General features: G+C 52.3%; 1 pseudogene; it reads right to left on the reverse strand.

Annotated features, from left to right (window-relative positions):
• LOC141258516 (endogenous retrovirus group PABLB member 1 Env polyprotein-like) overlaps positions 1-13819 on the reverse strand; it is a 35321-nt pseudogene extending 21502 nt beyond the window's left edge.
• Positions 13820-15464: the final 1645 nt, after the last annotated feature.

Here is a 15464-nt window from a genome sequence, read left to right on the forward strand (position 1 = left end):
CATATCCAGGGATGGCCACACTTCAGCAGCCCCCACCCTTGGGACCTTCTGTTAAAACGTCAACTAGATAGTTTCCCCCCATCCAGGCTCCTGTAAGATAAGAAGCCTACTTAACACTTGAATGCTAGGAGCTTCAAAGACTTCGAGAGGAAACACAGCCAGCAGGGGGGGGTGCTTCGTCTATCTGTACCTGACCATTTGTCCCATAGGACTAGTTTCTTTGTCTGTCACAAGCATGGAGGCATAAGATATAGAAACATGAATAGTACACGCATGTTGCGTGGGATGGGCCAATAAAAAAATATCACGGCGTCCCGGAGCCATTGCGCACACAAGCCTCCGCGGTAGACGTTTGTACGTGCTCTGGAAGCCAAGATATAGCGCGGAGCCATTCCTGAGGACCGTATGGTATCATAATTGATATCAAAAGGTCGGTTACGGCGGCCCGAATCCATGGGAACCCCTGGGGGTATCATGAGACCATCCCAGAAGAAGTTATTGGGTTCCATAGAATTTGGGCTTCTGATCGAAGTTAGACCTGAGGGTGGAGACTGAGCCAGCTGACCTCACCAGCAGTGGGCGGGACGGGGCAGGTAAGATAGCAGGACAGACAAGAGATAAGCCAGTCTTGACCCAAGAGTGGGGTGCTGAACATCTGAGCACCAGCTGAGGCCACCAAGGGGAGGAGCAGTTTGACCATGCGGTGGTAGGCCTCAGCCTGTAACAAAGAACCGTGCCTGCGACCGCAGAATCCTCTCCCTGCGTCACAAGAAAATCAAGAAACCGGTAACTGATATGCTGTGGTGATTCTGTGTGTTGTATTCCATTGTTGTATAGTTTAGCCTGACCTTATACCTGTGTATATTTAGTTGTATATCGTGTATCTAGTGTATTATTATAATCAATTACCTCAAGTAATTGTGGGCCTGCCTTTTATTCTGCATAACGAACGCACGTCCGTGTGAGCTCGGCTCAAGCCAAAAACGCTACCCAGGGTTGGTTCCTGACCCGATATAGGCCCATTCACGGACTGGGCGTATATCTAAAATAGGGACTGGTGGCAGCATACCAACTGGGGATTGGGGAAGGCTGGTAGTGACGGTCGGAGGTTCAGATATATATATTCCTGGCGCGGCCAAGGAAGATATATATACCGCCCTCACTACAGAGGGCCCCGATACCCAGTAGGTTACAGGACAGTCTCCCTGGCGACCGCTTATCCTAGGTGCAGTTCCTTGACTGACCTGAGGCTAAGAGGGCGCTAGCGAGTTGTGCTGTGTAGTGACGTTACGGTTTAGTGACGTTGAAGGGATAACACACTACCGTGTTCCCTGCGCTGGTTGCAGCTTCCTGGCACTACTTTCTCTAGGTGCAGTACCTTGACTGACCTGAGAGGTAAGGGGGCGCCAGAGAGCTGCACCCACCGGCCGGCTTTCATCACATTGGTGGCAGAGCGGTGGGATTGCAGAATAATAGTGTTGTGGGACCCCTACTCCCAGGCACTAAAGACTGCCAGTGGTAACTTCCACTGCTGGAGTCTTAAGGTCAGCCCAACGTTAGACGGTCAGGCTAAAAGTATAACAAGGTGTGTGCAAACTCAGGGTTGCAGCGGTGTCGGTTACCAAGATGGCAGACGGCACCAGGAGCAAGACCCTGCAGGAGGCTAATGCTACGGTCCGTGTGGCAGGAGGGGAGGACATTGTTACTCATGGCGAGGAGGAGTCCAGCCCGGGCACCTCAGGGAGCCAGTCCCCAGTATACGGTCCCGCAGTGGGCTGCCCACCACCTACCCAGCCCAGCCTGTCCAGATCACAAGCCCTTTTACAAGCGGCTATGGCAAGTCTCCAGTCTCATGGCGATGCCGTCTACAAAACCCTCCTGGCAGCATCAGAGAAGGCAGCGGAGGAGGAGCGCGAAGCTGCAGAGCGCCGGGAGGCTGCGGAGCGTGAAGCTGCAGAGCGCCGGGAGGCTGCGGAGCGTGCAGAGCGAGCTGCGGAGCGCCAGCACCAACTGGACCTGGCCCAGCGGGGGCTTCCGCTAGAGCAACCAACCCATCAGGAGACCAAGTCGTCCAAAGTCCGAGCTGAGGACTTCCCTCTACTGGAGAAGGATGGGGACCTGGACTCCTTTCTGGTGGCATTTGAACGGACCTGTCTTCAGCACCATCTGGCCCGGGATCAGTGGGCCAGATACCTGACCCCCCGTTTGAGGGGTAAGTCCCTGGATGCCTTGGGGGACTTACCTGCCGGGGAGGTACAGAACTACGACTGCATCAAGCGGGCCCTGATCCGGCAGTACAACCTCACTCCCGAGTCGTACCGCCAGAAGTTCCGGAGCCTGCTGCGTGGCCCCAAGGACACCTGGACCGATCATATGCGGGTGCTGTTGAGAGCCGCAGAGCACTGGACCTCGGGTCTAGCGCTTACTACCCGCCAGGAGGTCCAGGAACTGTTCGTCACGGAGCAGTTCTTGTGGAACTGCCCAGAGGACCTCCGACAGTTCCTCCGTGACCGAAAACCAACAGGGGCTTCTGCTACAGCCGCCCTGGCAGACGAGTATGCCAATAACAGGGCGCCTGAGCTGAAGAAGTCTGCCAGCAGCACCTGGAGAGGGGGTAAGCCCAGTCATGCCCCTGTTTCCCCGGCCCCTAGAACACAAGGGGTGTATCCCCCTGTTGCCCTCTCCAGGCAAGGACCAGACGTAAGACGTTGTCATCTATGCAACAAACCAGGACACTTTAGGGCTGAGTGTCCCCAGCGCCAAAAGACCCCATCCCAGTCCCAGAGAGCGCCCAATGTTTTGTGTGTGGGAGGGGGTGGTGGTAGGTCCCTGGACAACATCCAACCCGTCACCATAGGCCGTTCTGCGGTCATGGGACTGCGGGACACGGGCGCTGAACGAACACTGGTACGGCCTGAGGTGGTGTCCCCCCAGGACTTGGTACCAGGAAAGACTCTTTCCGTCTCCGGGGTTGGAGGCGTGGAGCCGGCACTTCCCGTTGCCATGGTGTATTTGGACTGGGGTGCCGGAAGGGGGATGCGGGAGGTGGGAGTAACGCCAAATATTCCCGCAAATGTTTTATTAGGGACCGACTTGGGGCGTCTAGTATCGCAGTATGTACCCTCTGAACCCCCAAGTTCGGCCCCCCAAGAGTGTATTGATTTGTCTGCTGCTAATGCCAACCATGTTGTATGTAGTGTGTGTCCTGCTGAGGAGGAGGGAGTGAAACCTGAGGGTAACACCTGCACAGACACAACACAAACAGGGTTAGTGAAAGCAGGTGGGGAGTGTGGGGATGCCCGCAGAGGTGCTCAGCCGGCGTGCCGTGACCTCTTGTCCTCCGGTGAGGGAGGGGGCGGGCAGGATTCTGTAGAGGGAAGCTCAGGGATGGAGAGGGGGGCAGCTACCGGCAGTGTAGGGCTCCCAGGGGTATCCAGGCTGCTGAGTATAGGCCCACTGCAGGGGGAGGAACAGGCCATGGGAGGTGGGGGTGTCCCAAGAGAGGAGCCGCCAGGTAAGACCCCAGGGCAGGAGTTCCCCACATCCGAGATGTCCAAAGGCCTAGGAAGCCTGCCTGATCGGGCGGCTTGGTCAGAAACAGAGGGGAAGCAGGCACTACCCACGGTCACAGCGGTCATAGCCGCTGTCACCAGGAGTGGGAGCGCCGGAGCCCAAGGAGCCTTGCAGAGGTCCGACGGCTTCCCCACTTCTGACCAAGTGTCTGCCGGATCAGACAGCGGCCAGGTGACATGCCCGGAGGGGCTGACAGAGGATGTGGCAGTTTCGTCGATTCTGGCCACATCAAGTCAGGAATTTCAGGCTGCGTTGGAAGCAGACGACAGCCTGAAAGCTCTCAAGGAACAGGCGGCACAGCCTCCCATGGAGTCAGACTGCGAGCGGGTGGTCTGGGACCAGGGACGGCTGTACCGGGTAACGGTCCAGCAGGGTTCACCGGAGGCGTGGCCCAGGGACCGACAGTTAGTGGTACCCTATCCGTTCAGGGCGGAATTGTTGCGGGTCGCACACGAGATTCCGATGGCCGGACACCTAGGGATCGCTAAAACCAAGGCCAGGATAGCTCAGCATTTCTACTGGCCTGGGATGGGAGCCGCGGTGGGTGCCTACTGCCGTTCGTGTGACACCTGTCAGAGGGTGGGGAAGGCGGGGCCACTCCCCAAAGCCCCACTGGTAACTCTGCCAATCATCGAAGAGCCTTTCTCGAGGGTCGCTGTGGATCTTAGTGGACCTCTGTCCACTCCCAGCCACTCCGGGAAATGCTTCATACTCACGGTAGTGGACTATGCCACCCGGTACCCGGAAGCGGTAGCTTTGTCGTCCATTCGGGCCGACAAGGTGGCTACCGCCTTACTGGAGATCTTCTCCAGAGTGGGTTTCCCCCAAGAAATGCTCACCGACCGAGGGACCCAGTTCATGTCGCGGCTGATGGAGTCCCTCTGTAAGCAAATGCAGGTGCAACATCTGGTGGCCAGCCCGTATCACCCACAGACTAATAGCCTGTGTGAGCGGTTCAATGGCACCTTAAAGCAGATGCTTAAGATGTTGGTCGACTCCCACGGGAGAGACTGGGAGCGTTACCTCCCACACCTCCTATTTGCTTACCGGGAGGTTCCGCAGGCCTCAACGGGGTTCTCCCCCTTTGAGCTCCTGTACGAGCGACGGGTACGGGGCCCCCTGGCTCTGGTGAAGGAAGCATGGGAAGGGGATTTGGCCACCCCCGAGGTGTCGGTCATCGAGTATGTCGTGCGCCACCGGGACAGGATGATGGCCTTGGCAAAGCTGGTGCAGGACAATATGGCCCAGGCCCAGGCCGACCAGAAGCGGTGGTACGACCAGAATGCTTGTGAGAGGACCTACCAGGTGGGTCAAAAGGTGTGGGTGCTGGTCCCCGTACCACAGAACAAGCTTCAGGCAGCCTGGGAAGGTCCCTACTTCGTGCACCAGAAACTCAACGCCGTCACCTATCTGGTCACCCTGGATCACGCCCGTGGAAGGAGGAAGGCCTTCCACGTGAACATGATGAAGGCTCATCATGAGCGGGAAGCGACTGCCCACCCAGTGTGCAACCTTCCCGAGGAAGGAGAGGTAGAAACCCTCCTGGATCTGCTCACCCAAGCCAAGGCGGGTGGGTCCATCGAGGATGTGGGGGTTGGCCACCAGCTCACGGAGGACCAACGGTCCCAGCTGGGGACCACCCTGCACCCCTTCCGGGGGCTGTTCAGCAGCCTGCCCGGAAGGACTGAGATGGCTGTCCACGACGTGGACACTGGCGATCACCCGCCGATCCGGCGTTCAGCATATCGGGTCTCTTTCAAGGTGCAGGGAAACATGCGCCAAGAGATAGACGAGATGCTGAAGCTGGGGGTGATCCAGGCATCCAGCAGCGCGTGGGCCTCGCCTGTAGTCCTCGTACCAAAGAAGGACCGAACTACACGGTTCTGCGTGGACTACCGGGGGCTCAACGCTGTAACGGCCACCGATGCGTTCCCCATACCACGCATCGATGACCTGCTCGATCGGATGGCCGGGGCTAAGTACCTGACCATCATGGATCTGAGCCGGGGGTACTGGCAGATTCCTCTGACCCCCGCGGCAAGGGAACGCTCTGCCTTTATCACCCCTTTTGGACTGTACGAGTCCACAGTGATGCCATTCGGCATGAAGAATGCCACTGCCACTTTTCAGCGGATGGTCAATACGCTGCTTGAGGGACTTGAAGGGTACGCGGCTGCGTACTTGGACGATATTGCAGTCTTCAGTCCCACTTGGGAGGATCACCTAGAGCACCTGCGGCAGGTGCTCGGTCGGATCCACCGGGCAGGCTTGACCATCAAGCCGGAAAAGTGCCAGCTGGGCATGAGTGAGGTCCTCTACCTGGGTCACCGGGTAGGCGGGGGGGTTCTGAAGCCAGAACCGGGGAAAGTGGATGCCATCGCATCCTGGCCCACTCCTAGGACCAAAAAGCAGGTGATGTCCTTCTTGGGGACCGCCGGGTACTATAGGAGGTTCGTCCCACACTATAGCACCCTGGCCAAGCCCCTGACGGACCTCACCAAGAAGAAGCTGCCCGTCGCAGTCGACCGGACAGTCGCCTGCGAGACAGCTTTCGGGGCACTCAAGGCCGCCCTAAGTAGCTCCCCTGTACTGCAAGCTGCCGACTTCGACCGGCCGTTTGTGGTACAGACCGACGCCAGTGACTTTGGCCTCGGTGCTGTGCTAAGTCAGGTCAACACGACAGGCCAGGAACATCCTGTCTTGTACCTGAGCAGGAAGCTACTGCCCCGGGAGGTGGCTTACTCCACGGTGGAAAAAGAATGCCTGGCAATTGTATGGGCCCTGCAGCGTCTGCAGCCCTACTTGTACGGGAGCCATTTCACCGTGGAGACGGACCACAACCCCCTCAGCTGGTTACACACGGTCTCTGGGTCGAATGGCAGGTTGCTACGCTGGAGCCTCGCTCTCCAGCAGTACCACTTCTCCATTCGCCACAGAAGAGGCCGTGACCACGGTAACGCTGACGGGTTATCCCGGCAAGGGGAGGGTGCAGAAGGACGCACGGGGGAACACAGGAATGTGCTACCCCCTCGCGCCCTCGTATAGGGGGAGGTGTGATGAACCTGTAGCCGCCATCTTGGTAATGATAAATCATATCCAGGGATGGCCACACTTCAGCAGCCCCCACCCTTGGGACCTTCTGTTAAAACGTCAACTAGATAGTTTCCCCCCATCCAGGCTCCTGTAAGATAAGAAGCCTACTTAACACTTGAATGCTAGGAGCTTCAAAGACTTCGAGAGGAAACACAGCCAGCAGGGGGGGGTGCTTCGTCTATCTGTACCTGACCATTTGTCCCATAGGACTAGTTTCTTTGTCTGTCACAAGCATGGAGGCATAAGATATAGAAACATGAATAGTACACGCATGTTGCGTGGGATGGGCCAATAAAAAAATATCACGGCGTCCCGGAGCCATTGCGCACACAAGCCTCCGCGGTAGACGTTTGTACATGCTCTGGAAGCCAAGATATAGCGCGGAGCCATTCCTGAGGACCGTATGGTATCATAATTGATATCAAAAGGTCGGTTACGGCGGCCCGAATCCATGGGAACCCCTGGGGGTATCATGAGACCATCCCAGAAGAAGTTATTGGGTTCCATAGAATTTGGGCTTCTGATCGAAGTTAGACCTGAGGGTGGAGACTGAGCCAGCTGACCTCACCAGCAGTGGGCGGGACGGGGCAGGTAAGATAGCAGGACAGACAAGAGATAAGCCAGTCTTGACCCAAGAGTGGGGTGCTGAACATCTGAGCACCAGCTGAGGCCACCAAGGGGAGGAGCAGTTTGACCATGCGGTGGTAGGCCTCAGCCTGTAACAAAGAACCGTGCCTGCGACCGCAGAATCCTCTCCCTGCGTCACAAGAAAATCAAGAAACCGGTAACTGATATGCTGTGGTGATTCTGTGTGTTGTATTCCATTGTTGTATAGTTTAGCCTGACCTTATACCTGTGTATATTTAGTTGTATATCGTGTATCTAGTGTATTATTATAATCAATTACCTCAAGTAATTGTGGGCCTGCCTTTTATTCTGCATAACGAACGCACGTCCGTGTGAGCTCGGCTCAAGCCAAAAACGCTACCCAGGGTTGGTTCCTGACCCGATATAGGCCCATTCACGGACTGGGCGTATATCTAAAATAGGGACTGGTGGCAGCATACCAACTGGGGATTGGGGAAGGCTGGTAGTGACGGTCGGAGGTTCAGATATATATATTCCTGGCGCGGCCAAGGAAGATATATATACCGCCCTCACTACAGAGGGCCCCGATACCCAGTAGGTTACAGGACAGTCTCCCTGGCGACCGCTTATCCTAGGTGCAGTTCCTTGACTGACCTGAGGCTAAGAGGGCGCTAGCGAGTTGTGCTGTGTAGTGACGTTACGGTTTAGTGACGTTGAAGGGATAACACACTACCGTGTTCCCTGCGCTGGTTGCAGCTTCCTGGCACTACTTTCTCTAGGTGCAGTACCTTGACTGACCTGAGAGGTAAGGGGGCGCCAGAGAGCTGCACCCACCGGCCGGCTTTCATCACAGTCATCTTCCTGTATTAACTGTCCTTGAGAGCAGTGTTGACTTTGAGTTTGTACAGGTGCTTTGGGCAAATACCAGCACCGCAGATAGAGCTGTCTTGGAAGTTTTAGCATTGTCACCTTGAACAGTTCTGAAAATTGGGGGCACTGAAAATGACTTCTTCCCACGGTGGTAGGCAAACTGGATCAAGACTGTGACTTAATGCTTGTTCAAGTACTTTTACCTTGGCTAGTGCAATTTCTTCTTCCATCTCTGTCTGAACAATTTTTATCCAAGCCTCTGGTTCTGTTCTCTCTCTTTTTGCCTGAGCCTCTACTTTCTCGGCTTCTGCTTCTGCGTCTGCCTCTGCTTTCTTGGCTTCAGCTTCTGCGTCTGCCTCCTTTTTTTGCAAAGGAAAGTCTTATTTTAGATTTGTTTGCATTTATGCAGCCTTCTAGTATTATATCACTCAGGACTGAACTTCTTGAGCAAGATGATCTGTATAACAGCAGAATGTTTAGATGAATTTCATCTATGCAATCTGGTTTCTTGAAAATGTGTAATATGGCGTTCTGCTTTATCCTTAATATTCTGCACCATGGAGACTTTTTCTCTGTCTATTAATTCTGTTTTCCTTAGCTCAGACAAGGCTTCATCGATATTAAAGTCTTTTGGAAAGGTCGCATCTTTTGTGAGCTGTGTTCAGCTGTCTAATAGCTTCTTGTAAACCTGCTGCATCACTTTTGTAGTGTTGAAAACCCGACAAGAGAGAGGCGACTTGTTCCCATAGACCTTCCAGATTATCGCAGAGCTCATGTTTTGTGGCATGGCAATTTTCAATGACTTTTAGCATCGGTTTGAGAGAGCGCATTGGTCGTGCAATTTTATCTACTGCGAGTAAGAGCTCTGCTTCCTGCTCTTCATAATGTTCAGGATTAGGTTGCACTTGCAATATTTCAGTGCAGGGAGATTGCACGGGACGTTTTTCGGCCATTTTGATTTTTTTTTTCAGGGGGGGAGGGAAAATTACTGCACAGCTCCTATGGGTTATCCAATAAGATTCCCAAAATATTTTGAGTGAATTGTGGGGTTTCCAGTCTGGGTTACCATTACTATGTGAAAAATTGTTATGACAGTCTGAGGTAAAATACGTAGAAAGTCTCTTTAAAAGGTGTGATCTTAGGTGAAACTGTGCATAACATAAACTGTTCTTTAATTGTGCACGCAAAGGGTTAGTTTAAATGTGAAAACGCCTTGGAGATGTTTGTAGATTAATGCAGACACCCTGCGTCTCTTCTGACTTGCCTGTTGCTTGGTAGATTCCTGTGTGAGATGCTGCTGCGCTCTGGTGTTCAGGCATAAGGCAGATATGATGACTGGACTCTTAAGCCAATTTCTGACTGTTCACACCCAGTTTGAACCAATTGGAATGAAACGAAAGTGAGCGGTGAATAAATACTGACCAGCAGATGACGATATAGCGTGGTACATTTAGCAGATAACAAATTCAGAAATAATTTCCTAATATATGTAAAACAAATATCTGAACAGCAATTATCTGTGGGGGAACAGCACACCATACAATTAACACAAAGAATTTAGATTCTGAAATGTGGACTCCTGGCTGGACAAAAATATTAGCACAAGAGATTTATATACTGAAATGTGGCTGGTTTCTGGACCACGCTATTAGAACAAAGAACTTAGATTCTAAAATGTGGACTCCTGGTTGGACAAAAATATTAGCACAAAAGATTTACAGTGGGTACGGAAAGTATTGAGACCCCTTTAAATTTTTCACTCTTTGTTTCATTGCAGCCATTTGGTAAATTCTAAAAAGTTCATTTTTTTTCTCATTAAAGTACACTCTGCACCCCATCCTGACTGAAAAATAAAGAGAAATGTAGAAATTTTTGAAAATTTATTAAAAAAGGAAAACTGAAATATCACATGGTAATAAGTATTCAGACCCTTTGCTCAGTATTGAGTAGACGCACCCTTTTGAGCTAGTACAGCCATGAGTCTCCTTGGGAATGATGCAACAAGTTTTTCACACCTGAATTTGGGGATCCTCTGCCATTCTTCCTTGCAGATCCTCTCCAGTTCCTTCAGGTTGGATGGTGAACGTTGGTGGACAGCTATTTTCAGGTCTCTCCAGAGATGCTCAATTGGGTTTAGGTCAGGGCTATGGCTGGGCCAGTCAAGAAAGTTCACAGAGTTGTTCTGAAGACACTCCTTTGTTATTTTAGCTGTGTGCTTACGGTCATTGTCTTGTTGGAAGGTGAATCTTCGGCCAAGTCTGAGGTCCAGAGCACTCTGGAAGAGGTTTTCATCCAGGATATCTCTGTACTTGGCCGCATTCAAGTTTCCTTCAATTGCAACCAGTTGTCCTGTCCCTGCAGCTGAAAAACACCCCCATAGCATGATTATGCCACCACCATGTTTCACTGTTGGGATTGTATTGGGCACGTGATGAGCAGTGCCTGGTTTTCTCCACACATACTGCTTAGAATTATAACCAAAAAGTTCTATCTTCGTCTCATCAAGCCTGAGAATCTTATTTCTCATAGTCTGGGAGTCCTTCATGTGTTTTTGAGCAAACTCTGCGGGCTTTCATATGTCTTGCACTGAGGAGAGGCTTCCGTCTGGCCACTCTGCCATAAAGGCCTGACTGGTGGAGGGCTGCAGTGATAGTTGACTTTGTGGAACTTTATCGCATCTCCTTACTGCATCTCTGGAGCTCAGCCACAGTGATCTTGGGGGTTCTTCTTTATCTCTCTCACCAAGGCTCTTCTCCCACGATTGCTCAGTTTGGCTGGATGGCCAGGTCTTGAAAGAGTTCTGGTGGTCCCAAACTTCTTCCATTTATGGATTATGGAGGCCACTGTGCTCTTAGGAACCTTGAGTAATGCAGAAATTCTTTTGTAACCTTGGCCAGATCTGTGCCTTGCCACAATTCTGTCTCTGAGCTCCTTAGGCAGTTCCTTTGAGCTCATGATTCTCATTTGGTCTGACATGCACTGTGAGCTGTGAGGTCTTATGTAGACAGGTGTGTGCCTTTCCAAATCAAGTCCTATCAGTTTAATTAAACACAGCTGGACTCCAATGAAGGAGTAGAACCATCTCAAGGAGGATCACAAGGAAATGGACAGCATGTGACTTAAATATGAGTGTCTGAGCAAAGGGTCTGAATACTTATGACCATGTGATATTTCAGTTTTTCTTTTTTAATAAATTTGCAAAAAATTCTACATTTCTGTTTTTTTCAGTCAAGATGGGGTGCAGATTGTACTTTAATGAGAAAAAAATGAACTTTTTAGAATTTACCAAATGGCTGCAATGAAACAAAGAGTGAAAAATTTAAAGGGGTCTGAATACTTTCCGTACTCACTGTATATGCTGAAATGTGGCCTGGTTTCTGAACCACGCTATTAGCACAAAAAATTTAGATTCTGAAATTGGGACTCCTGGATGGACAAAAATATTAGTAGAAAAGATTTATATGCTGAAATGTAGCCTGGCTTCTGGACCATACCATTAGCATAAAGAATTTAGATTCTGAGATGTCGACTACTGGCTGGAGCACAATATTATCATAAAAAAGTTATATGCTGAAATGTGGCCTGGTGTCTGGACCACACAATTAGCACAAGGGATTGATATGCTGGAAGGTCGATTTCACACAGGATCCCATCTATCTGAACTAACTGACTGACAATCAACCGCCTAGATAACTATCAGACTTTCCTGTAGCAGCAGCAGGAGCAGTCTCTCTGAGCTGTTATACTGACAAAATGGCGACAAAACAACAAGTCCGCTACACCGGCATACACCGGTACCAAACAATTTAGAACAGAAAGAATAGAGCATCACACATAGATTAGATAGATAGAAACATCTCAGTCACATATATAATAAGTACAGTGACAGTGTTGGTTACTGTACTTGTTATTTAGTGTTAAAATAAAGGATTTATTAAAAAAAAATTGGCGTAGGGTTCCCCGTAATTTTAGTCTCTAGCAGAGGTTAAGCAGACGGCTGGGGAAGATGTTTGAAGCCTGGGAAGGGGGTAATACCCACGGAGCTTCCCAGGCTACTAATATCAGCCCCCAGCTGAATACCCAGCATTTACTAGCTATCAAAATGGGGGACCCCAAAAAAAAAATGGCGTGGGGTCCCCCCTATTTTAATAGCTTGCAAAGGCTAGGCAGACAGCTGGGGGCTGATATTAATAGCCCAGGAAGGGTGCCATGAATATTGGCCCCCTACCAGGCTAGAAACACCAGCCGTCAGCCGCCCCGGAAATGGCGCATCCATAGGATGCACCAATTCTGGCACTTAGGCTCGCTCTTCCCACTGCCCTGTAGCGGTGCCAGTGGGGTAATAGGGCTGGGGTTGATGTCAGCTTATAATGCCAGCTGACATCAAGCCCAGGTTAGTAATGGAGAGGCGTCTATAAGACGCCCCCATTACTAACCCCATAGTGAAAGTTAAAAAAACACAAACACCCAGAATAAAGTCCTTTAAGTGAAATAAAGACACAATTCTTTAATGTTCTAAATTAAACTCTACTTACCGTCACGCCCATTCCAGCTGAAGCCAACGATCTCCTGCAATAAAACTAAAATAATAAACCAACCTTATCCTAACCTTTCCATGGTTCCCAGGACGGCTACAGCTCTGCTACATTGACATGACAGGCTGGATCTCAGCAGAACGCTGCCATCCAGCTTGCCATGCCGCAGACACTGAGAAGCTCCTCAGTGAAGCTCCTCAGTGTCTGGCTGTGACGGCATCCAGATGAGCCGAGTTCATGTCCAATGAACTCAGCTCACCTCATGCACGTCACTGACAGCGTGGGACAATTCTCCTGCGCATGCGGTGCCGGTGTGTCACCCCGGCCTGGATGCCACAAATATTAAAGGCTGTGTTTGAGAGCAGGAGGGAGGTTCCCTGGTCAGGGACCATTAGCATGCAGCACCTCCTGTCCCAGGCCTGTTGGGGGAGCAGACTGCCCCTATAAAAGCTGGAACTGAGGGCAGGGTTAGAGAGACCAGGACCCACTTCTGAAGCATCCAGAAGGGTTCCCAGAGGAAAGGGACAGGTCAGCAGCAGCTGAGGAGTCCGGGAGGCAGAAGAGGAACAGCAAGCTAGGGACAGAGGCGACGAGAGCCGGTCCTGGCTGAGAGAGAACTACACAACCGGACACTGGGGTCTGAGGCTGTCAGGGTTGCAAGCCCGGCAGCAGATAACCAACCTGCGAGGGACTTCAGGTCCCTTGGCCTAAGAAGCCTGGAGGCTCCGCCACACAGAGGGACTGGTACAGCACGGAGAAGCAACAGGTACCTAAGGCCAGAGTCGCAAGCCATACAGGCGTAGTACACGGCCAGCTCAGGGACGTGGGCTATCACACCACGAAAAGGGGGATAGTCAGCAAGGGCAGAGAGAGAACGGTAGGCCTACCCACTCACCCTGACCAGTGGGGCTCGCCCGAATGCTCTCAGACACCCAGGCCCATTCCTACCCTGTACTCCTGTTGGGTCATTAGTACTAACTACAATAAAGACCCTGGACTGTTTGAAGCAGACTCTGAACCCTTATTATTGCGGCTTGCACCATCACCCCCAGCATCCTATTACACTGCCCTGAGGCTACACTCTTCCCGTGGGGAGTCATCCTATCACTGTGCTGCATACCAACATCAGCCTCAGCGATCTGCTTTGCAGCGACAGTCATCCCTGACCGCAATCCACGGGTGGCGTAATCGGACCTTCAAAATCCTACAAATAGACTGCCACAGCATTTGGTCTGACCACCCTGAGCCACGGGATCGGGTTGCCACTACTACCCCCAACATTGCACTGAAGCCCGGTTCCGGGTGCCCCACGGCCCAGGGGGCGAGTCAGCTTTGGCGTAGTCAGCAGGATTGTGACCAATCCGCCACAAACGGGTATTGCGTGCCTGAAAAAGACTTTGTACTCACCTGAGTGAAGTTTCCCGCCATCCGGAGCCGTTTCCCGCCATCTTCAGTCATCTCCCGCCATCTTCAGTCGTTTCCCGCCATCTTCAGCCGTTTTCCCGCCATCGGACGCCATTTTCAGGACGCCGCGCGGGAAGAAGAGGGGCGTGGACGTCCAAACCGCGCGAGACCTGAAGCCCCGCCCTACGCACCAACGCTGCGCAAGGTCCTGGAAGGAGAGAGAGCGATGCTGACGTCACCAGGACCTCGCCCGAAGCAGCACCAGCGGAGCCGCGGCCTACGGAAGAGGATCAACGGAAGGTAGGCCACGGTTAACTAGGGGGGAGGAAGACAACGGACGCGGAGGGATCTTCTACCACCAGTGTGGCTGCAGCAGCAGTGATGCCGTTCTCCATGCCCTACATCCCCGGAGCAGCCTGGCTGCCCCGATACTCAGGGGAATCCCATACATTAACTGACTTTAAGGAAAGACTGCACAGTTTATTTAAAGTTTATCCCCTGACAGAAGAACAGAAAGTGAGCATTCTGATGGGGCAGCTAACCGGTGCAGCCCAGCGGGAAGTGAAATCATGGTCAGATGAAGAGAAAAGGACTGTAAAGGACATTCTGACCTTGCTGCGGAGTACCTTTGATACCCGTACCTCAGCAGAAATCAAAATGTGGTTCTATGGCTGTAAGCATCGAGCCCAAGATAGTATCAGAGACTATGCCCTAAATTTGCAAGAAGCTCTGGGAGCAATCAAACAATCTGACCCTGGCAGCATACCGGACACCGATAAACTGTTGACTGACCAGTTCATAGAAGGTCTGCTGTCCAGCGCCCACAGAACCCAGCTGCGCCTCATGGCCCTACAGAACCCCGATTTGACTTTTGCGCAGTTTAAAGATAGGGCCATCCGGGTGCTCAGAGAACCCGCACCATGTGGGCTGTAGCTTCCCGGCGCCCTGCCATCACTTACCACCAGGGAGCAGCGCCCTACCCCGCAGACCTTGTGGGGCCTGATGCACAGGCCCTAAATCCATCCCAACCTGCAAACCTGCACCATCAGGTCCAAGAGCTAACAAAGTGTGTGGCTGCATTGACCAGGACCGTACAGTCGTTGCAGGTGGAACCGTCAAGACCAATAAAGCTGGCTTCCAGTCCGGAGGATGTCCCGTGGCGTCGACAGAGGAGGATCCCGTCGTTCAGAGGGAGGCCCGCCGACCGTTACACTGAGGATGGACAGCCGATTTGCCGCCATTACAGTCAGCCAGGACATATAGCAAGGTACTGTACTTTAAATGGGTCCGACCTGGGGCAGAGGGCCAACCCCCAGGCATAAGGTCATCAGGCCCGTCTAATTGGCGTGATAAGTACGTGGGGGGACGCCCGGTCTTACCCGCAGTGCAGGACGGTATCCC

The sequence above is a fragment of the Phyllobates terribilis genome, unplaced genomic scaffold (genome assembly GCF_046119375.1).
Source record: "Phyllobates terribilis strain yellow unplaced genomic scaffold, ASM4611937v1 Scaffold_3__8_contigs__length_932513732, whole genome shotgun sequence".
NCBI classification, from domain to species: Eukaryota; Metazoa; Chordata; class Amphibia; order Anura; family Dendrobatidae; genus Phyllobates; species Phyllobates terribilis.